We start from the raw sequence: 24,643 nt of genomic DNA, 5'->3' as shown, positions 1-24,643 counted from the left end.
TGCCTCATACTCTCCACTTCTGTCAGTCAGCAGGCCGGTCACGGCAAAGGAGGGGAAATTGTAGATGCCGAGCAGCACTCCTTCCTTTCTTGTACTGGTCTCAATGCATGTGAAAGGAAGATATGGTTGACAAAGACAGAGCGCCTGGTGTTGTAACCAAAAAGGGTCCAGCTGAGCTCCTTGCACTGGGGGTCTGCTCCTGCGTAGCAGCAATGGGTGTTTGAGAGTTAGGACAAGGGGGACGTGACTCCTGCTGATGGGACCCCACCTCTCAACGCTCTTGAAATACATGTAGACCTGGCTGTTGACCACCATCGAGACCCGGTCCTTGTGCATGAAGCCAATGGCGCTGACAGTGGCTTCCTTAGCCTCAAGCTCTTTGGGGATGGGGAGCGGGGAGAGGCTGCTCTCAAAAGTATCCAGGCTGATGAAAACCTCCTTCCCTGGGTACACGGCTGCCTTTGGCTCCTCCCTGCCAGGGCCATGCCCCTCACAGGAGGTGCTGCAGGACCAGGGTTCTGCTGCCATGATAGCTCATATGGATGCCTCTTGCTGGTTTTGCGTCGTGGCTGAAATACATTGAGTATGCCAGCTGTGTGTGGCTGCAACCCGAGCTGCCCCCATGGCCCTACAAGCAGAGCCAGAAACAGAGCTTGGCCACGAGTGCCCTCCATGTCTCAGGTGCCATGTCCCTGGGGGCTGAGGGCCCTCGATGGCAGTTGGGGTGGGGCTGGGACCACCCTACGTGAGGTGGCATGGTGGTTAGCCCACTACCCCCCCTGTCTGAGAGGCTTTTCTGCAAAAGGTCATGGGGGGCAAAGGTGGAGGAAGCGATGGTGACCACCCTGGGCACTGCTGAGGGGCCGGCCTCAGGGCCTGATTGGCCTGGGGTGGGAATGTGCCAAGGGGGAGGAATTTTAAAATGAAGAGGAGACACCTTCAAAGGGATCTTCTTCAGAGGGTGGGTTTCTTCACAGGCATTCTCTGCTGTTGCCTCAGCACAGGGAAGGTATTTTCGTTAAGCAGCTGCACTATACAGTTTTATTTCTGGGTGGTGGTCGTCAGTTTTTTTAAAATGTGAAATTAAATGTGCATAAATGTGTGATCCAGGCTCAGGTTTGAGGGCAGCCTTCGCTATCCCCTTGCAGGACAGCCGCTCACCGTGGGTGCTGGGGGTCTGTGTCCTGCCTCTCACGAGGTGACCCGGGGTGCGCCCCTCCTGTTCACTGATGACTGGTGGGTGACAGCACTGTGTGTCACCAGGCCATGCATTTTGATCACATCTAGTGTTTGGGTAGCACAAGGGAACTGATGCAGGTTAGAGACCTGCGTGTCTAAATAGTTATTTCGTCCTAAATACTGAAGGAGGAAGGGAACCGCCCACAACCACACTTTTTTACTGGATCTTACGATGTTACTGTCTCTTCTTCAATCATCTGAAGCTTAAGCCTTGCCTGAATTAACCGCCAGCTATTGCCATTAATTGCACAGAAGATATCAGCAGTCCTTGCCAGCGTAGGGAGTTTCTCCCTCCCTCCCTCCCTCCCTCCCTCCCTCCAGCAGCATCAGGGCAGTGATGCACGGGACAAAAGGGGTGGCATTGCCCAACCCCATGGAAGTGGGAGGTGGGAGATGAGACAGGAGCATTGTATACCTCTCCACTTATGCCGTGTTTTTCTCTCTGATACTGAGAAATATCGTTAGTGGTTCTGTCACATTACTACTCCTCATGTCTTTTCTTATGGCAGTGGGAAGTTGGAAGATTGCTTGATTCCGCTATTGCCTACTGTATTCACTGAGCACGTTAGCTTTGTAAGATTTATCTACACTGTCTTTAGTATCGAATTCCCGTCTCAGGTGCCGTGGGAAATATATAGAAATGGCATTGCTGAATATAGGTGACTGCTCTACTTTTGTATCCAAATCAAACGAGTTGAGCACTGCTGCCATCTAGTGCTTTCTGCTTCTAAATGTCCGTTCTGACTCATCAGTAAGCATACGTTTTGGTTTTTTTCCTTTTCCTTCTCAGAGACGGATAGTGGAGGTGTCAGGAGGTCCAAGACCGCTACAGGCAAGACTGTGGGGTCTAGGAGTCTCTCAGTCAACCTCTGTGTGTGAGACAATTAGAGGAGTTGGCTACTGGAGGGACAATCAAGAGACTCATCCACGTATGTCTGTCTCTGTATGCAAAACAACTGAACATGACAAGATCTAAGGGTCAGCTGCTGGGTAGACTGAGTGTCTAAGGCCAGTTACTTGAAGGACCCACAGAGTGTGTCTGTACATGGGTTGGTGGGAGCAAGAGGGCTCCTGTGTACCAGCAACTGGTGTAGGGGTTTGGGCATTGAGTGTTCACCTGTCTAGATGCCTGCAGCTGGGAGGAGACCAAGGATCCAGGGCCAGCTACTGGGTAAACCAAGTGTCTACAGGCACTTGCAGTACTGATAATGTCCCTCTGAGGGTGTGCGCGTAGTTGAGAGTCAGGGGGTCTGCATCAGCAAGTGCAGTTGGGCTGCAGCCCTCGGGGCTTGTAATTGTTCATGTGTCAGCAACTGGGGAGACCTAGGATCCAGGGGCAGCTACTGGGCAGCCTGAACGTGTGAGGCCGGCTGCTGGAGGGGTCCATACTGTATATGTATGTATTTCCTACTAGCAGACCTTCATCCTGATCAGCCATTTGTGTTGTGTGACTGCTGCTAGGGTTTCTTTCCATTTTGATCCTTGGAGCTAGCCATGTGTATTGTATGCATGTGTCCATGTGCGTGTCCGTTGGGAAAACGTGCTCAACCACACTACTGGCTAAAGCCGAGGACATGGAGCTGCAGTAGCCTTGCCTCTACCCAGACAGATTCAGCAACCTCTACCGTCCTTTCAGTATCATTCAAAACTTCAGGTAAAGAAAGGAGGGGGGGTGGTGGCGTGGCAGGGGAATATAGAGAGAGCTTGGTTTTGTACTTAGAAACTTATCAATAGAATTGTTGAAGATCTATTTCTCTCCCACTGAGTCCTTACATAGAAAGCCAGATAGTATTATTATCCTTCGTCCTAGGTCATAGATAAATATTACTGACTCTAAGGATTCAAGACTTGAGGCTAACAGGAAATGAGCACCAATCCACTTTCAGTTTTGACTGTGAGTAGGTTTTGCTCAGATACATATTCTCTAGTGACCTGTGCCTTGAAACATCAGCTTTTCCATAATGAGAATTATGTGTTCCTTGGTTAATATGCTTCTAAAAACTTAAGTCCTAGCTTTGTTTACTAAATAGTTTGGGAGTCCTCTTGGAATTATTGCTCTTCCCTCAGGACAAGATACATCAGAAGATTCCCTAAACTATGACTGTAAATACAATTTCTTGTTGTTTTGGAAAAGTTCTTAGTATTAGGAAGTGATATTATTTCTTGAAATATATTCAACTCCCTTTTGAAACAGGGTTTTGCTAAGCTCAGCAGCAGAATACAGAGGTTCGAAGTAACTGTTCTTTTGGCAGTTACGTTGTGTGTTGCCCCAGATGAAACACAAAAGATGCTAATACAAAAATAGAACAACTTTCACTTTTAGCATTTGGATTTGTTGGCAGAGTTCCTGTTCAGTAGAAATGATGCTCAGTACCTGTGGCTTGTGTGGGTCCCACTGCATAGGTGGTATTTGGAGCTGTTATCAAATAGGCACTTTTTCCATGTGTAACACAGAGCTGTTTATGTACAGCATGTTTGCTGAGATAAAAAGATAAGTAAAATCGTGTTGCTTGTGAGAAACACTGTCAAAATGATAGTATGAGTGGAAAATACCTATACCTCGAGGAGGAGGATAGTGTATAAATAGTATGATGAAAATGAAAAAAAGTTGGTGTTTTTTTTTTTTTTTTCATGGCTTTCATTATTTAAACCTGAGGTCACAATAGCTATGTAATGTGAGGAAGCTTTCTTACTGATCAAAAGTAAGCTTCCCCTCCACTGACTAAACCACAAAATCAATATTTATATTATTAATTCAGTTGTAAAATGCAAGTATGGCTGCCTTACTGAAGGCTTGTCACCCTGCCAGTGAGACTGCTTGGAGGAGGATGGAATCTCATGTGGTAAATCATGGCCGTGCTCAGATTAATGGGCACAGAACTTATCTTCAACTTTGTTCCCAAAGATAGTCATGAAATATAAAATCGGGCTTTCACCTTTACTCAAAAGGTATAAATTTAAAGCTCATCTTCTAATTCAGTATCTACTGTGAGATAGAGCTGGCTACACTAAAGTGTCGTCTAGCCCAGGTATCAAAAGTCAGATCTCTGAATTGCAATGGAGATGGCAGAGCCTCCTGGATGTTTTTCATTTATTCTACTCTTATTCCAGTGAGACAAGGAATTATTTCTGGGTATATTAAAATATAAAGATGTTTGCACTAACGGAAATCCACTGAGGGAAATTCAGCCTTTCTTCATATGCACATTGCCATTATTTCAGGCACTTGAAATCTTCATGTTTGCTGTCTTTTCAAAATTACCCTTGAATAATTTCATGGACAAAATTACTTCTATGGAGTAAAAACTAGACTGGAACAGAAGATAATAATTTTCTCAACACTTCTGTTTTTAAAACCATGAATGATGATTAAACGTATTCCAGGACTGAGTGATTTCCCGATCCCATTTAAATCAAGATTTATTTATTATGCATTTCTATCAGTTTACAGGAGTAAATCGTTAATTTGTAAAATGTCACTCAGCTAATGAGTTCTGCTAATTGCTTTAGCGGTAGCTGGAAAAGTGAAAAATTAACGTGGTTTAAAAAATGTTGCGTATAGAATATAGCAGTGTATAAATCAATTCAGCTGAAGCTTGCAAATATTATTCCTTTGGGTTTTCCTCTTTTCAAGCTAGAATAGATGTGGTGTTCTCCTGATAATTGTGGTGTAGTTTGTTACCCTCTTTCCTCCAGGATGATGAAAATTCTGCTCAAAAAAGCCCCAAAACTGTAACTGTAGATTTTTACTTAATGAAAGAGATATCTTAGTGGCAGTCTTTAAACAAATGCCTCACGACCCCTAGGTATTTTGAAGCCCTAGGCTGAAGGAGGTATTTCTGTGTGTTGACAAGGTTGCAGAGGAAATTAACAGCCCTTTCTGACCAAGAAAATTAATACTTCTTGAAATTCACAGGCAAGATATTTCTTTCTTCCTACCCTTGTGAAGAAACCATCAGGCTTTTCCCCCTCTCCCTGCAGATGCTGCTGTCAGGGACACGCCAGAGGGAGAGACAAGAATGTGCTCTGGACATGGGCTCCGCTTCTTGTCGTTGCTGACACCCAGGGTGATGTTAATGACGTTTGCTGTTGCAGCTAAAGCCTCTGGGCTCTTGGGCTCCGATGATACTCTGAGACGCTCGGCTTTTTGTACTATGCACCGCTAGCTCTCGTGATGTCAGGGAAATACCTGAAAATGTGATCTGAGTGTACCAAAAGCTCTGCAGCCATAAGACAGGTTTAAAAAAAAAAAAAAAAAAAAAAGAAAAAAGAAAAAAAGAAAATCCCTCCCTATTGCAACACCATGGGCAACTAAAGGGAGCTGCTGGAGAAGGGAAAGGGCAGCGGCAGCTCAGAGCGCTTCTGGCTCTGCTTGGGAGGAACGGTGGGAGGTCTATGAGGGAAGACTACCCCAGAAAGTTTTCCACTGTGGCAAAACCGATTGAAAGCATCAGTTGAGTTAAGGGGACAAGGCTCAGGAATCACAGATAATACAATTTTTCATCTTAACATCTGTCCTTAAGGATCACTGTTTTTATTCTCTAGACCACAGAGGGGAGATGTCACTGCCTTAGAGGTTCATGTTCTGTTTCTGGCTGCTTTTCAAATCCACTCTTTTCATCTGTAGGTCAAATGAGCCCGAAGCATTCCAGATGAATTGCATCCTCAGCTACACTAAAAACGCTATTAAATTTAATTATTCTTTTATAGATGCAAATTAGAGCAGAATGTTTCTTTGAATTATTGAAATGCCATTTAGAAATATATGTATTTTTAGAGTAATACGTAAAACTTTTTCAATGAAAGAGCAGTAAAGGATTACAAGGAGATAGGGAATATTTTATTGTTGCTTGTCACCACATTTTTCCCTACCAGGTAAGAATTTTTTTCTCTGCGAGCCAGAGTTGAGAGAACATGAGTGGGTGCTGAACATACTCCTCAGAAAAGTTTTCTTCTGTCCAAGGCAATACTACAGTTTTGTTCAGAATGTTATGAAACTGGCTAGAGTTTTTCTGAAGATTTGGTAGGTTTTTTTAGCATTTTACAATATCCTTTCTGAGGGTGTGGAACTTGACATTGATGAAGATTGTAACGAAAATACATTCATTTTCTTAGCATTGAAAGCTTCCCAATAAAAAATGGGAAGTTTAAACCCCTTTCAGTGAAGGGCTTTGCACAGTGATATGCTTCTCTTGCATACATTCTCATTTGTCTTGTGTATTAGGATGATGGTGGAAAGGCAGGTACGTAATGGAAACCTTCTTCACCATGCTGCCATCTTCCTCACTTTGGCCACTAAGTATTGGTGGAAATGAGGGGCAGTTGTGAAAGAGCAGCTTCATTGCTTTTTTTCTGCCCCCCCCCCCCCCCCCGCCCCCCTTTTTTTTTTGGGGTCTTGAATAGAATCTTTACAAGGAAAACTTCTAAATTTAAGTGTATAGGTTTGAAACGAACGGTTTTTATGTGAGTTGATGGTCTGCTTGAGCTGTCGGTGCTCTGTATCTCAGTGTGATTGAGGACACCGTGTGACAGGGAGGTGCCAGCCAGCCTTGCAGAAGCCCTGCGGTGCCAAACAGCTCTGGGAGGAGAGTCTGGGAACACGAACTCAAGCACCCGCTCTTTCGTTGATCACATGAAAATGCCAGAGCCAGCTGTGGGACCAACACAGCAGCTTTAGCATCCTCAAGAGCAGCTGGGGCAGCAGTCCAGAAACCCCTGCTTGCGAAAAGAGCTACATTCCTATGTTGTTTGGTGGTAAATGAAAAGGAGACTGGGCTCTCCATATTCTTAATTAAAGTAGTTTACCAAGTAGAATTGTGTCCTCCAAGGACGTATGGTCCTGCTCATTAAGAATGCCCTGCACCAACAGTCTTAGTAAAAATCCTATATGCTACTGTAGGCAGTTAAATTTGTTAAATAGGTAATTGTTCTCGTCAGGGATGCTTAGTCAGGTATAGTTACTTAAGAACAATAATACAATTTCAGCACAGTGTTACTTATACAGTAACTGTATGATGGATGCGTTGACCAACGTAGCGTTTCCAAAGACACTGAAATGAGAAATAGATCCAACATTGACAGCACTGCAGTGGGCACTGGCTCCTGGCTGAGGAGAAAAAAAAGTCAATATATTCATTTCAAAAGGTTGCTTTTATGCATGAAGAGTACCAAACCAACTGTTTCATGCACTACTATGGTTTGACACTTGATACCACTGATTAATAGTGTCTCTGCGTCTATGAAATGAATGGCAGTTTGCCATATTTCTTTAAGCAACAAGGACAAAAATCCCCAAGTTGTTTTTGGTTCAAATTTTGTCACTCAAGGAGGGATTTGTCCAAATAAAAGTGGAATAAAATCTTCAGCTTTTGGACTAATAAGCAGACGTGACCATTCTGCTCCCTCCAGCAATTTTCTTTCTCTTTCCCTTGTGTCTTTAATTTTTTTTTTTTTTTTCTGCTTGTTTTTCTGCTTCATTTTCGGTATAATTTTTAATTTTTTTCATGGCTCCAATCCATGCCTTAAGTGGTAAAACAATGCTAACAACACTTGTTTTAGTCAATGTACAAGAAGGAGGTTGAGATTAAAAACAACTTTGTTATAGTCGAGTATTTTTTTAGTCTTTCATTAGCTTATGCTGCTTTTCTTCATGTTGTATGGGGATGCAACTTGGTAAACAGATGAGGCTCTCTGAAAAAATCATCCATACTATTTATAAGATTATTGAGAAAAAGTGGCTTGTTGCAACCAAGGACTTATTTTCATAGGAAAATTCTTGACTGTGCAAGAGTATAATAAAGCACTGAGCACAAATAAAATAGACAACTTAAACTGTAATTTTTATCCCTAATTGTCTTTCTCCTTTTTTAGAAGAAAACACATTTTTACATTTTAATGTATTTATTAAGTGTTATACTACTAAGAACATACAGATGTACAACTAACAACATACAATTCCTGCAACAGAGCTGGCTTCTGTGAATTCTTTTTTCATATTTGATTATAGTTATTTATACTTGGCGTTAATTTTTGCAAAGATGCCGTACTGTGATATGTTTTAGATAAAACAGTATGTTTTTAATTCAGAGTAATTTCTCTTTGTTTCTTGTATGACATATATAGTGCAGTGATTATAACCCTCTTCAAACTAGTCCTTAAATTCTCATTTTAGTGTGTTTGTTCTTGAGATAAGACAAGCTGTCACTAGGCAAGCAAAAAGGGTCTGGGGAGGGAAAATATAAATACTTAATCCCAACTAAATTTATCCTGCTTTTTTTTTTTTTTTTTTTTTTTTTCTGAAATGTTAGTGTCCTGATACCGGATCTAAAAGGAAGGGGTAGGGTAAATGAGAACTCTGAGCAGTAGTTGCACCTGGGGTCCTAAGAAGAGAAAAGGGTGGAAAATGGTATTGAAAAGTCAGATAGATTTACTATTTGAAATCACCTATTCCCGCTTTGTTATCAGAATGGAAGAAACAGAGCTATAACCATCATTCCTCAACATGGATGGGAGAAGGAGAGGAGCATAAAAACCTTGGGCTCCCTCTCACTCAGATTCCTGCAGAAACATCAGGAAAGAACCCGAAGAAAATGCTAATAGAGCTTTTCAGAAGCTAATCCACTTGTATACATTTGGCTTGTGTCCTATTCTAGAGAGCCTTAGGATTTTAGTTATTTTGGAGACTAAACCACTGTTGTCCTTTATTCTGCTTTAAAGAATATAAGGTTGGAGACTAGATGGCTTCCAGCAATGGTTGATGGATAATCGACGAACTCTTTTTAAAATTGCTGCTTGTGATGTCTGTCTTCTAGAAAAGCAAAATGAAGTTGGCAAAACAAACCTAAAGCTTACCAAAGGAGAAGTATTTGTATTGTGGCCCAATCAGAAATCTGAGGCAGACAGGCATGTTTTGGGCCGAACAAAGGTGAAGATTGAGAACCAGAGAAGGCAGTGACTTTGAGTTCCTTGTATTCCCTCTTTACTACATGCAGAGGGGAAAGAAAGGTCTCCCTGATTTTTCTTGCCCTTTTTTTTTCTTTTCTTTTTTTTTTTTTTTTTTTCTGGTAAACCATTATCATTCCATCAAACTATTACTTCATTTTAATCATCATTGCAAATCAATCCAAATTCCCTAAATATTAATTTTTCAGGTCAAAAGTGACAACGAGGTTATAAAAGTGCCTAGGAAACCCAGTTTGAAGGTGCTGTTTTTGAGAGGGGAGAGGTTGTTTTAGCCACGTATTGTTACTTTGCCAGGATTTGTTATTTTCTTGAAGCTTTCTGTGCAGATTTCAGCCAGTTGCCAAGGTCCTGGAAGGACATAAAAGGAGAAGACAGTATATGCTAATCTGAAGCAGGTGAAACTAAAGTATTCTTTTAATAATAAGCTGATGTTGTTTTGCAGTATCCTTTCACTTAGGACCCAGAATATGTGGTAAATTAAACACAATGCAGCACTTGAGCTGACGGGATTCCTATCTAGTAAGAAAGGTATGGTAATAGGCAAAGGTGTACATATGAAGAACTGACATGTATGAAAAATGCATCCTGAATCTCTAGGAAATTGCACATGGATGCAAGCAAGAACTAATCTTCTGTGTACAAAGTTGTCCGTGGGATATAAAGATAAGAAAAGGCAAGTCAAGGTTTATTAGAAGGGAGAGAAATTATTTGAGAAATTACATATTATTGCTAGATTTAGTATCCCAAATGCTAGTGTAAAAGCTGAATGCTGGGCTTTGATTTGTACTATGGCTGCAGAATGAGACTCGATGACAATGTGCCCCTTGCCCCCTCCCCCCAAAGAAAAATAAATATTAAGCTGAGATTGGATACCCATGTGCAAATATAGGCATGGCATTCCCCACTGAAGACATTATTGCCTGTGGGATATAGGGTCCTAGATAACATGCCATTGACAGCAACAGATCTGGTGTTGGAGAAATACAAGTGCTGGGCTGTTGATGCTCAGATACTGGCTGAAAGCACTAGCATTGGCTAATACAGGTCAGATACTCAGATTCAAGCTGAAGGAACCCAAAAAGGCAGAGAACAGCCAGAATGGCAAAGAAGTCATTATGGAGTGGCGTGTTTATACACGCACTTGGAAGCAATGTAAAAACTAGAACCAAAAATGTCCAGTCTACACTCAACAACAACACAAAGTATATGTGAAGAAACCAATTTGTGTTTCAGTACTACAGCTACCTCAAGAAGAAAAAAAGCTGCCCTGTATTGAGTGGGGATGTTAGAATTTACAATTAAGATTTATGATGAGCCTAGTCAATAGATGCATGCTGCAGGTGGCAGCTGTCAGCCATTCAACTGATATTTTCTCAATTAATGTCTTTAGAAGACTGGGCAATTAATTTTCATCTGGATTGTTGAACCATTTGCAGGGCAATCCCCACAGTCATGATAAAGAGCAATATTTGACTGGAAGTCCCAGCTACGTACACTGAGAAATTTCTAAGACCAGGAGCAAACCTGGGCTATTGACTATATGTATCTAAAGAAACAAGCATTGTTGTTAGAATCAGAAAAGGGGTATCACCTGCTTGTTGGGGAGTAAGGTTGGGCACAAATGAGAGGATAATAGAAATTTTTTTCAAATAGAATCATAGAATTGTCTAGGTTGGAAGAGACCCTTGGGATCATCGTGTCCAACCATCTACCCTACTCTACAAAGTTCTCCCCTACACCATATCCCCCAACACCACATCTAAACATCTCTTAAACACATCCAGGGACGGTGACTCAACCACCTCCCTGGGCAGTCTATTCCAATGTCCGACCACCCTTTCTGTGAAAAATTCTTTCCTAATGTTCAGTCTAAATCTACCCTGTTGGAGCTTGAAGCCATCCCTCTTGTTCTGTCATTAATTACCTGTGAGAAGAGACCAGCACCGACCTCTCTACAGTGTCCTTTCAGATAGTTGTAGAGAGTGATGAGGTCTCCCCTCAGCCTCCTCCGCCTCAAACTAAACGCTCCCAGCTTCTTCAACCGCTCTTCATATGATTTGTTTGCTAGGCCCTTCACCAGCTTTGTTGCCCTCCTCTGCACTTGCTCCAGCACCTCAATATCTCTCTTGTATTGAGGTGCTTTCCTTTTGGAAGGAAGAGAGTCATGAGGTGTATATAGCAAACTTAGACGTCTTACTGAGAAAAGTGGTCGGGAAATGGAAAATGGGGAAAAAAAGAAAGAGGTAGTCCCTGATTTAAACAAGAGTAGTGAACTGTATTTCACTGCAGCATAAGGCTCATCACTCAAGAGGAAGCTGTGCAATGATATTTCCTCCAGGGATCCAAAAAAGCAGTAAGAAGAGAGTCTGCAATAAAGGCAGCCAGGCTTAGTTTGTCTTAGCAGTGTTGTACCATTCCTTTAAAACCATTGAAGGACAGGGACAATTTGGAACGCCAAGGCCATCCAGCACAGGAACAGCTGTATCTGAGGCTCTGCTTTCTCTTAGATAGCCCCCCCGCAGCCTACAGGAGGGACAGAGCAAGACCTGTTGGAGGAACACCCCTCTAAAATGAGAATCATGTTGCAAGAAAATACCCTCGGATCAGAAGCCGCTAGCCCTGTGTGATCAGGTCAAAGTCCCACTGCTGTTAACTACACCAAAACATCTCAAATTCAGCAGTACAAGCAGCAGTGGAGCCAAAATCCCACGATGAAGAAGGACTGTGATGTTAAACTTTACTTCAATGAGCAACTTTAGTTTTGTTTTGGATTCAAGGTTCTTCATAGTTTTTTAGAGGAATGTTCATTTGTGGTAGCTGGTAATTATTAAACCAGTCTGATTAGGATAGTATTTACACTAAAGCTGATGAATCTTTTGCTCTCCAGGAAGATAAGCTCTATTTAGTCTGGCTGCCCACAGCTGAATTCAATAGGAGTGGCAGGTCTAGATTCATAGATGCATTTAGGCCCATCATATTAATTAATTTCTTCATTTATAAAAGTTTAGATTTATAAAAATAGAGTCCTTTCACCTTTTTTTATGTAACAACTTTTGCATTAAAACATTCATTACTGGTCTCTCATTTCTTATATTTTATTTAACTATATTATAACAAAACTGATGACTTTTGTGATACTAGTCCTACCTTGCACAAATATTTCACTTCTAACTGGCAGATTTTTAGAAGTGTCTTCAGGAACAAAACAGCGCAACTTTCAATGAAGCGCCCAAATAAATTTTATTTCAATATTTTATATCTGCAAAATATTTGGCCTTATGAACTACTGCAGAAAATGCTTTTGAGGTCATAATCCATTTTCTAGACTGTGGTATTTAAAAATTATTGCTGAATGTGGTCATATTTCCAAACTATGTTAGTACATACTGATAGAGAAGAACAGATTTGAAGAATACCTTTTGTAGGCACATGTATTCAGTTTCTTCCAATGCATGTCTGGTGCTTTATCTTTTCAGTTGGGTTTTTTGAGGCTTTTTTTATGTTTGATTTTTTAATCTATCAGGCCCCTCTCTTCATCTTTAGGTGCCTTAACAGCGCTTTGAAAATCTAGCTTTGGAAATTTATTTGTAGTACCTCAAAATCTTCAGTTTCTCAACCGCATGTTTCAGCAGCTTTTCCCATTACTCCAATCCAGAAAAAAATGACAAGCACTGTTGAAAGATCCACGCCAAATGATTCACTGCAGAATTTGTTGTAATGCGTAACCATCTTCTGTGATTAGAACATTTAGTTCCACTGGGAAGGATATTTAGTACTCAGAGCGGATGAGTGAGTATCTATAGGGTCCTTTCATTCCACTTTGAAGAATGTTGTATTGCAGTCTTTAAATAATAAGATCTATATATATGAATAAATATTGAGCTTAGAATTAACACATTTTGAATGAATGTCTGTGATGTTACCAACCTTCTTTCTGGGTTCTTGTGGAGAATGTGTATATGCATACGGATATATGTAACCCTTGATGTCCAAGGAACCAGTAGGTCTCATTTCACAGTGTGTTTACGAGTACGTGTCCAATTAAATTTTTAGTTGAAGAATGACATTAAGAGCCTGATAAATAAAGAGTGCTGAATATTTAAATACTCAATATGTGCTCTTGTTCCACCATATAGCTGTATTTACTTCTCTAATCCCAGAAGTGTACCCTGAGAGGAAGTGGTACCTTAAGTTTGATAGCATAGAACTTTGAAACCCACTAAGTTTATGACAGAAACTTGTGATTCTCAGGCCTGGGACACATGTATGTCAAGCTCCTGTTTTAGCCACTTGAGTTTGCCAAAGAAAGAATTAGAAAGCCATGGACGTTTGGGATCAAGAGAATGCTTTAATTTTATCCACACAATAAAGCATAAAACCCCCACCCCACAGAATTACTTAAGTTTACTGACAGAATATTCCAGCAACTGTTGTTTTTATTCCAGAACTTTACAGAGAGAGTTGGGCAGTCAGTCTGGAAAAGTGCTTTTACTATACCTATTCTGCACAAGGAGTGTGTATTTCTCTATGTAGGCTTTTGTTTGCTTGCATCTCATCTGCCTTTAATTGGCCACCTAAATTGCTAAAATATTTAGCAATATATTTAGCCTATATTCCCCAGGGAAACCTGCCAATCCTTGCCTGACATGGCTATCTTTCATTTTATGTGCATGGTCGGGGCACAGGAGGAAAGTCTAGAAGTGATAATTCAGATCCCTGACTTTAGGATCAATGAGGTGCCTCAAAGAGAAGAGCATACAGTATCTTTTTTGCTTTACCTTGAGTAATCGATTGTCATTTGTTATAGTCTACTTATTCACATCCAAAAATCATCACTTCACATGCCAGATGTCTCCTCATTCGCTGCATTTTGCGGAGAGAGATCCTCAGCTGGTGAAAACTTTGGTAAAATCATTCAGGTAAATGAAAGACTGTCCCAATAATGACCTCATGGAATATCACGGCATGCAACAGAGGTGGACAATGAGAATAAAATGATAGTTACATCAGCACATTTTAACAGTAGAAACAATGTGGATATATCCCATTCTTTTGGTTTCTGTTTCTGTTTTTTTTTTTCTTTAAGATCAATTTTAGATTTGAAAAATGTAAATGTGTCAAATGAGAGAGATTACACAAGACTGTAAACCATAAAAATCTTCCATGATGTATACCATTTTATTCTTGAATACTGCAGAACTCTCGGGTAGAAGACTTTGGTCTTATTAGCACTGCATGAGTGAAGTGGAAGTCTGTAAGAAAACAGAACTTCAAGTTATGCCAATGGGGAAGTCAGTTATATAATTATCTACAAACATAGGAAAAAATGCCATTTATTTTACAAGGAACTAAGGTCAACCATGGCTAAGTGGAAAACAGGGTTAGTCCTTTGCATCAGCTCCTGCTGCATCTGCCTGCAGCATTTTTGGTCCCACGTTACCTAAGGACAAGAAATGAATATAATCTTGTTTTTCCATCCATCAAACATACCCATCATCTCCTGTCTTTTAAGATATGATGTAGTTGTCCTGTGACCGAGCTACTCTGAGGGATCTGGTGTGAGTTCATGGCCTGATTCTTTGAAACACATCACAATTCTTTCTGTTTTCTTTTATGCAGAAAGTAGCTCTCCAGCTGTACACATTTTCCTGGAATGTGGATAGAGAACTTCCAAATGACTATTTCTGAAATTATTTAAGATCCAGAGGAGATTTACTGTGAGGATCTAAATACCGCACAACAGCCAACACTGCCTAGTGCTGGTTTCTGTCCAGTGAACATTAGATGACTTGGCGGATCATGTAAAGACTCTAGGCAACTTTTTCCAGGCACTATAGATACTTACCCCAAATGGAAAAACCTAAGAAAAACACAACTGCCTGATTACTCTGAGGGCTTGCAGGCCACTGGCCAGCCGGCCATCTCACGCTGGGCCTGAGTCATGATATGCATCCTACTGAAATTTTTAACACATTGTGAGTACAAGTGCCCTTCTGTTATGGACAGAGGAAAGGAGGCCGCAGATTAAATAAGGTGACTAAAGCCATAGAAAGAACTGTTCTCTGAGCCAGAGCTACAGAACAGAGGACTCTATTCTCAGCTGGCTGAAGCTCATAGTAACTTCTGCCCTTGGGCCACTTCATGTCAGGTGCAGAGCAGACATCCCTCGACTCTAATTTTCTTGTCCGCTGCCATCAGTGGGGGCAGCAGCACCGATAACCCCTCGGTGCTGGGCCGGCTGTGTGTGCGTGCAGGGGGGCTCGCTCGGTGGCTCAAACAGCATCCGCACATCGCTAGGGTGGAGTGGCCCCTGTGCCGCCTGCCCTTCATGGACCACGGTTACAGAGCTACAGTTTAGGGGTGGGTTTGGTTCCTTAGAAAAGGAACTAAAACTGGTGAAAGCAGCTGCCTTGGCGAAAGTGGTGAAGCTGAGTGCATGGATAAAATGCTAGGATGGGATCTCGATTTAATTCCTGTTTTACCAGAGGTGTCCTTTGGGCAGGTGCTGTCCCAAACCCTCCAAGATTTTAAAGCACGTAAACCACCTGGAAGTTAATGATTTAGACATCTTGAAGCTATAGAACCTGCATGTCTTTCACATTTTCAGAATAGCAGAGTGCATTCCTGTTTCATAAACATAAATAGACTAAAAATTAATCAGATTTGACTGTAAAATTTCTTCAATAGTTTGTGTTGGTTTACTTGATCTAGAATGGAGTCTACAACACCAGTGAATAAAAGGATCTTCACTCTCATGGATTTTAAAAGCCAAAAGGGAAGGACCCATGAGAGATAAACAATGGCTTTGTGTGTAAATATCCTCTCACAGAAAAAGCTAACAGATCTTAATTAAAAAGGAGAAAGACAAGTTAATAAATATACCTGGACTGATAAGGATGAGGCCAAAGTTACGTTCAGTTCAATGAAACTGCCAGACATGCAGCTCCTGAGTGATCTGTGATAAATTCATGGTCTGCAGAGCAGAAATAAGATGACAATTCTGTTACAAAGTCTGTAAGTAGTATATATATTTTACAGTTCTCAAAGCAATGAACTGGATTGTACATCATGTTTTGTGTTTAAATAGCAATGATTTGTTAACTGGTTAAAACTTACTAAGTGGTTATAGTCACTTTCATCTCCCAAAGGGCTTTAAAAAACAGTTTCTAACTTATTTTTCTCTAGATTGCTGTCCCCGAAGCTCAGGGTGTTGGCTACAGCAACATTACAGCAAAAAGACTTGTTCTCGCAGTAGTTACTTTTAGGTATTTTACTTTCAAGAGAATTTCTTAAACCATATTCGGATTATTTGCATGGCCCTTCAAATTGTATTTCAAGAAGTAAAACTGTGCAAAGATGATTACTAGATAGCAAACAATGTTTGAGTGCTATGTGCTTGATTTGTTTCTTACATGTTTTATTCACGTGAATAACCATTGACTTCAATTGAATTACTTCTGAAACCGGAGTGCAGTAACCTCCTAATTCTGCATTTAATGAAGCCAATGGTAGATTTTATTGGATGCAGCATCAGCCTCTGTTTGTGAAACAGCACTTCTCCATGCTTGAAAGCACAGAACTGAGGTCTGCAGGTCTTTGCTGCCAAGGGTGCATTTTGAGAGCCCTCTGCGTGGCTCTGGGAGGTGCGTGAAGGGACAAGGCACCTACCACATGTCAGGTGCCTGTCCTCCGCTCTGGCTGTTATTCCAGCCAATGTCTTGGATGCCGGCAAAGCTGACTTAAATGGTCTATACACTCCTGCCTTTGGCTTCTTTTTCTAGTTGTACCAATATAACTGGGATCTGTGTGATAAACCACAGTGTTAATTAATCAAGGTTTAAAAGACTTAAACTTCACTGCAAGGTGAAATTCAGAGAAATTCAGGTGATATTTTGGAGGCCAGCTGACAGAGTTGGTCAAGTCAGAACAGTTTGCAGGTGCGTATTAGCTTTGAAAAAAAGATTTAACTTTACTGGGAGTTGTACTTGCATTTGGGAATTGTATACTGTCCCATAATTATGTTTTAACATCAACAGTCTGCATAACTTCTTGCTTTGTAGAAACTGGAATAAATTAATTAAATGCAGATCTAAATGGAAGGAAAATAAAGAATGGAGAGAAGGCTTTGATTTGCATCCTCCTCTGTTTCACGGTCCTATTTTGATGGGAAATAATGTGAACTCTAAAGAAAATAGTTGCATTTTTTTGTACAGAAATCATAAGAATGGCTTTAGGTAGAGGGTTTTTTTAATTAGATTTTTTTTTAATTTCTTGGAGCTATGTAGCTGATTAGGAGCAAAAATTTCAGCTCAGTGCCTGTGAATTGTGGCTTAGAGAACACTCAGAAATGATGCTACATGATTGAGGGCATTGCTGACGTGCCACCCTCCACCACTCTCTGCTTCAGCGCCATGCATTGCTGTTTTGGGGGTAGTTTCTATTTGCAGAGGCATTTTGGGTTCAGCTTGTGCTGAAAGTGTGACAAATCCAGCTGTGCCTGGTGTCAGATGTGGGTGTGGATGTGTGTGCGCTTTTATAGCTTTGCTGTATTTGACCTGGTGGCCTCCTGCAGAGCCTGGGGAGGCTAGAAGAGGTTGGCTCCAGCAGACACTGGGGTAATTCTCAGGTGGTTGTGGAGACCTGGGTCCCCTCAGAAGCTGCGGAGCAGCCAGGGTTCCACTGCAGCCAACCATGCAGCATTTGGGCTTGAGGTGCTGGGAGCCCCTGACCCTTTCGTGTCAACAGGGGAAGTCAAAGTCTGAACCAAGTGTGCTTTGGGTCTGCTGTTGTTGTAATCAGATAGGCTGCCTCTTCCCTTCTCAGTGTGCAAAAGAATATTTTGAGGGAGGGACTTTTAAGAAGTACTGAGAACATACCAGTTTTTATGGTGATGATAAGGGGGTTTGGTTTGTTTGTTTGTTTGTCTTTCTTTTTTGTTTGTTTGTTTGTTTTGTTTTTTTTCCCCAGTGCTGTGCAGTGCTGGGTTGAGATTCCCCCCCCCCCCCCCCCCCCCCCCCCCCAGTGAGACCGGAACAACTTACAGCTCTATGGCACGTCTGTCGCATCATGTGGATGTCGGGTCCAAACATCCCGGCAGTTTGGGATAAACTGGGACCTCAAGCGGCTGTAATTGGCCAGCTCTTGCCCGGGCTGCTGCCGCTGGACCTTCTTTTCTCCTTCTCCCGCAGTAGTTCGGAGGACCCGACGTGCCGCCCTCGCTCGGCGGTAGGCGGCTGCAGCCGGGCTCTACCTTGCTGAGGTTAGAGGATGCTTGGGGGGACGAAGTGGGGTCCCGGGGGCGAAGAGGGATCTCGGGGGTGGCCGTAGGGTCTGGGCGGCTCAGGGAAGCGCCCCGACCGTGCCCGCCGTCCTCCCGGCAGCGGCGGCGGGACCAGAGTTCCCGCCGCCGCTGCCGGGAGGACGGCGGGCACGGTCGGGGCGGCTGCCGGCGACCCAGCCCGGAGAGGGGGGACCGGGTGGGAAAGTCGCCTTGGGTCACCTTGCGAGGTGTCCTGCGACGCCGGGGGGACCCAGCTGTCCGTGAGTACCTCCCTCCCCTTCTCCACCTCTCCTCCTCGAAACCCCGCGAATGGCTGCGGGTTAATCAGCTCTCCCGAGCAGCGCATCCGCTAATTGGCTTTTTTTTTTTTTTGAGGGATGGGATGTTCAAATGGTAAATACTTCAGGAAGCGGGCTCTGGCTGTCAGAGCACTTATCAAGTGTCGCGACTGGAGGAGGAGAGGAGCCCCCAGCTGCGGGGGTGCTCTTACTTACCGCATTGGCTGTAAGGGCGCTGTCACCTGGCTGGTGGCAGCTCTACAGGTGGTCCTGCTGTAGAGGTATCAGGGGACATTCACCGCTGCATCATCAGATGCATTATATCTGTGATACACATATGGAAGCTGTGGAGCTTTTGAACAGATATTCATCTTACGTTATCTTCTCCGTTCATGAATTGTTTGTTCTGTGTTGCTGCATTGCCGTGACGGGAATGTCAGTTCAGGGATTCAGAGAATTACAGGAAAACTGTAGGGTGATTTTAAGTAGGCTTCTATCCATTGAGCTAATGCCAAAAGCTTGAATGCATTATTTCTTAGTCTCTCAAAAAGTAGGCAAAGAACAAAAACTTGAAATTTACTCTCTCAAAATCCCATGATCTATAAAAAATTTAAAAGATTCTCAGGGGCTGAACTGCATGAGTTTAGTGCTCCTGAGGTTGGTAGAAGGGCCAATTTAATTTATTCTTTTTGCAGTGGCTTTGAATATATATTTCTTAATGTATTGCTGCTTGTGACATCTTAGAAAATTGTGTCTCTGAGTCTTTGAATGTTTGTTAGAGAAGTTGATGTTTGATTGGTGAAACTACAGGAGATGGATTTGTTCTTCATTTCTTTGCCACCTCATAAACTGGTTATACTTTGACCTCAGACAAAAAATATTGCTTAGCTATTAAACACATCTCAGCTGTGAGTTTGCAACTTGCTTTCTGTGAAATTTAAATTCAGTTCAGACGAGTTCTGATGAAAAGAAAGTTAAGCACCAGGAAGTGTGGTTTTGTTCTCATATAATAATAGATAACTGATTTTGATGATTGTCTGCAGTCCAGCTTCAGTTTTTCGCTAGTAGTTTGGAAATGTTTTGGTTTTTTTTTTTTTTTTTTAATGTGGACACTATGAGATATAGCCTTTGTAAGTATTAGGGGCTTATGGAGGTACATCTGTTATCTTTGCTTTGGAACAAGTGGTTGCTGCCCTGTAAACAGCCAGAAGGATTTGGACATGCACTGTACTCCAACGCTATTTAACAGTGATATTGCTAAGTGATGCTGAGACTTTGATTTCCATATTTTCCAGAAGTTATGAGATTCTGGGGGAATATGGCAAATCCAGCCATTTTTAGGTTACTAAGGTTGGTATCATCACAGTGTTATCCTTGGAACAAGGCAAGATTTGTAGGGACCAGTAATGCATATATTTTTAACCTATCTGATAAAGACAAAAACCAGCAAAATGTGGGTGCTGGCAATTGTAACTGCCTTGGCTTTTGCTTCAACTCGTCATGTGATAAAGCGATAACGTCACTTCCAGAGCAATATTTACCAACCTTTTTCTACACAGAGACGCAAGGTCTGTTGGGTGATAGCGAGAAATGTGGCAGTTGTGCACAACTACTCGCACACTTGGGCAGACTTTCCCAGAGCTCTAAAAAGGTTTATAGATGGGGAGGCAGTTCAAAGTGTGTAACTACCAGGTGGCGGGATGCAAAGCCTTTGCCTGCCACATGCAGGGTGTGCATAGCCTCAGCCAGGTTCAGGATGGAACAAGGATGTTCTGTGAGCAGTTTTTTCCTGTAAGTTGGGGAATTGCAAATGATTCACTCTGGCAGAGAAACCAGCTTGTAAGACAGAGTATGGAATGAAACCACGATGTGAAGGAGAATTGGCTGAGGTGGTTAAAGACATCTTTTGAGGAGGCAAACCCCAATGTTAAGCTACTCTCTCCTTTGTCTCACCATCTTCTCCTTCCCCCAAAACTGAGTAATTCATTCTTCAAGAACAGATATGGAAATACCTGGGAGGAGACATAATCCAGATGGGATTAGTTTTGCTGAAAAAGTATGATGTGGTTTAATGTAGGTATGTGGCAGGTTCCCTTTAGTGCCTTGTAGTGTTTTCCATAGCACTGTGCCTGGACTCACTCAAGTCTCAAGAACCTCTTAGCGCTCCAGAAACCACCATTTATAGGAAAAACTTTGAAGCAGCTTTCCAAGCATCCTGCAAGACCTCAGGGCTAACAAAAATATCATATGAGATGTAAGAAATGCTCCCTTAAGTCACAGAGAATTAAACTCCACATAGTAAGGAGTCTTCAGGCAGCGGTGCCTCTCAGCCTGATGCCATGAAGAAGATCTGGGAGCTCTGCTAGAGCTGCCCTGGAGGAAGGTCATGAAAGAGAGTTCTTTATAGCTTTCTCCTGTGACTTGATGCACGTCCTATAATGTCAAGATACTACAGACAATAAAAAGTTTCAACAAAGGAATGTGAGGGAAAAGGATGAAGACATGTGTAATCTTCATACCTGGCTTTAAAGTACAAAAAGGTGCCAACTGGGAAACAAAAAAAGGAAAATATGTCAGTTGGGCAAGAAGGTAGAATAAGGGACAGCTATGAGAAACAGTTGAGGACAATGACAGACACAGATATGATGCAGTTAGATAAAAGGATTTTACCTATTCCTTTAAGACCCTGGACAAGGTAAATGAGACAACAGAAATCCTTGATTATATATGTAAAGAGCTTGAGGGAGAAAATTGAACGTCTTAAGCCTTTGATGTAAAGGAAAGTCTTTTGAAGGGCTGATGGACTCAGTATGAGAGCAGTTGTGACTCAGCTATGGACAGGGAAGGGTATTTCCTGGTCAGCGAAGACTGATGTGAATGCATGCCCAAAGAACACCTTTTCTAAGAAAACTGTTATAAGCTCCAAAGAAATGAGGAAAAATCACAAGGATAAAACATATTCTCTAGTGAAAAATTACTCAGCAGGACAGGAAAGGATGGTTTTAAAAGAGAAACTTTGCTGGGGTTGAACTAATGAGTGTTTGTTGTAAGTTTTCAAGTTTGATTTAGAGAGGCGTGTCATTATAGACAGTGACCTTAGTAAATATTAACCACCTAAACCCAACCTGTAGTTTAATCTAGGGAAAGAAAAAAAGCTATATCAGGTATTACCACCAGCCTGGTGATGGCAGTGCATGGGTGGGGTTGGGACCTCATGTCTTAGGAATAAATTCACATCTTTCCCTCTGGGGAAGAGGATGCATAATGTGTTTCTGGTGGTGATATGAAGGAGGTAGATGTGGCCCTAGATCGCGACAGATATTTCTGATAAAATACTGGTACTGAGCTAAGCAGTGAAGTGCAGAATGGTTTCATGGGAGTGGAAGTTTGACTGGTAGGCAAGGAGGACAGAGTATTTCCACAGCTTTTGTAAGCAAGTTAATCCTGGGAATGAACTGGGAGAGAAGAGACAGACAAAATAAACCTTTTGTCATTTGATTTGGAAATGGTAAACGATGAGAATAAAACTGGCTCTGAAGAGATGTGGATGGGTATCATGGTACTGAGAGACTTGCTGGTAAATTAGAAGACAAATCTAACTTTGAGTGTGGAGTAAGGAGTAAGTCATTATACAAGCCCATTGAAGATCCCCAAGCTAGTATCACAGCTCAAGAAAGAAGTTTGATAGTCCTAATTGTCAGTTCTCTTTAACATCAGTTCACTGTTTAGCAGCAAACAAAAAGAAAAAAATGAATTTTAGGAATTACAACGTGATCTGGAAAACAAAATAAAGAACTTGACTGTCATTTCACAATGTATTGACACTATTTGTGGTTCTGGTCTCTGCATCCCCAAAACTCCATAGCAGAACTAGAAAAGGTACAACAAAGATCAAAGGAATAGACAAAATTCCCTGCAAGAAGAAGAGACTTGCTTGTAACTCTACTCCCAGCCTCTTCCCTGTTTCTCAGTACTTTATGTCTACCATTACTTTCTGTGGGCGAAATGCCAGAACAATGAAGCTTCTAGAGAGAACCGTCATTTATGAACTGATTTGCTGGTCTGAGGTTGTGGACCACTGAGCTGCGCCTGCTTCATAATGAATTTGTGCTTTCTACAAGCCTCTTCAAATGATGCCTTTTGCGATTGTGCAGAGACTGTACCAGATCCCTGTTGAGAACGGTCAGGTTTTCTTGCGGTGCTTCCCATCTCCCACGCTTCAGGAGCTTCCCCAGCCCTGGCAGAACAGCGGTATGCAGAGGCAGCTGGGCTGTAGTGTGTGCATAGTTAGTAAACAGAGTGATTTGTATGTTGACATGCCCTTTGTATTTAATTTGGGTAAAGAACAGAAGACACTGCCGAATGCAGAGTTGAGTTTTATCTCACTGGTAGTATCGGCATGGAGTAACCCTTGAGACATGAGGGATGTCGAAGGAAAAAACAGCCCAACAGGGCCTGTGAGTTAACTGCTCGTTTAGGCAGAGAATTAAAAAAAAAAAAAAGTTTTAAAAAGCCTTGCTGTTCAGAGAAAATGGACTTGTTTGGTGGGGCTTTAGGCACCTGTTCTGCCTGTTCTCTGAGTGCTGCGCAGTGTTTATTTGTCAGCAGTGTAACTGCTGGGAGGGATGGCAATTTGATCGGTGCATGAGGTACTAACATTTATAACCCACTGTGTCTTTTAATGATCTCTGTTAAACACGGGCGAAAAAACTTCTGATGAAAGAGTGGAAAATCTATAAAACTACCCATTTCCAAAGCCACCAGTGACTGCAGAGAGATTCCAGTTTTAATAAACAGAATAAAAAAGCAAGCAGAACTTTTTCTGAGTTTGTGCCCGGTTAAGGAGCAGTGCCAGTGTAACAAAGATTTTATAGTGCATAAGGAGACCGAATGGATGTAGTGTGAAAACTGTAAAATGAGAAGAGCAATTGACCAAAGGTGACTAACTCCAAAACTAAAATTTTACATCTGTAGAGATGGCAGCTCCTGCTCTCTGGCATCTTCAAAAGCTTTGTGTATTCCTGGTTATTTCTTAAATGGATGACAAGAAGGTGCAGTGTATCCTGCATTTGGACTTTGGTTTTGTTAGTGGTTCAGATCAGGAAGAGTATGAGTGCATGCTTCAGAAACCTACCCAGTGTTTGTGAAGTAATTAGTAAAACCACATCTTTTTCCCCATGTGCAGTGATGTTTTTCAAAAACATCCTGAAAGAGTTTCCGTTATGGATTGAAATTCTTTCTTCTATCTATGTGATTCTGTGAGCCCAGATGGAGTGCGATCTATAAAAATTCTTCATTTTGTTCCCCATGATACCTTTTCATCATTTTGTTTTCCCAGGAAGAACACAAAGAAGTCTGCGGATAATGACTAACTCTTGGTTTTTGAGAAAGTCCTGGAAAATTGAGAGATCTTTTTGAAGTGGAAAAATTCACAGCTATGTCGAGCATATTTGAGAGCAAACTGTTAAATACAATGTGAAATTTCTCTTGAAAGAAGATCTCTCTGTGAGAGTGGTTCAGAAAGAATGACCTGAAGTCTAGCACATCACTTCTGCATGCAATATCATGATGGCTCAAAGGTGAATTATATCCTATTACTTACGGAGCAATTTGTGTACATCTCTTGAAAGCTCTGGTCACTCTGGTGGGTGATAGAGGTGCAATAAATTTAGCATCCACACTGAAATTATAGGTGGGTTAGAGAAATACTAAAGACTGACAGAAACTACATTCTGTATCTTGTGGTGAGATCATAGCTGACTGATATCAGAGGTTTGTGTGTTTGTGCCCCAGCGGACTCCTTGTTGAGGTCAGGACCTGTAAGTTGCCCTGGTTGCTTGAGGGGGTCTGGTTGGATGAGCAGAGAGGGAGAAGCCACAGATCT

This window comes from Vanellus vanellus (assembly GCF_965231255.1).
Source record: "Vanellus vanellus genome assembly, chromosome: 2".
Lineage (NCBI taxonomy): Eukaryota > Metazoa > Chordata > Aves > Charadriiformes > Charadriidae > Vanellus > Vanellus vanellus.
This window is presented reverse-complemented; position numbering follows the sequence as displayed.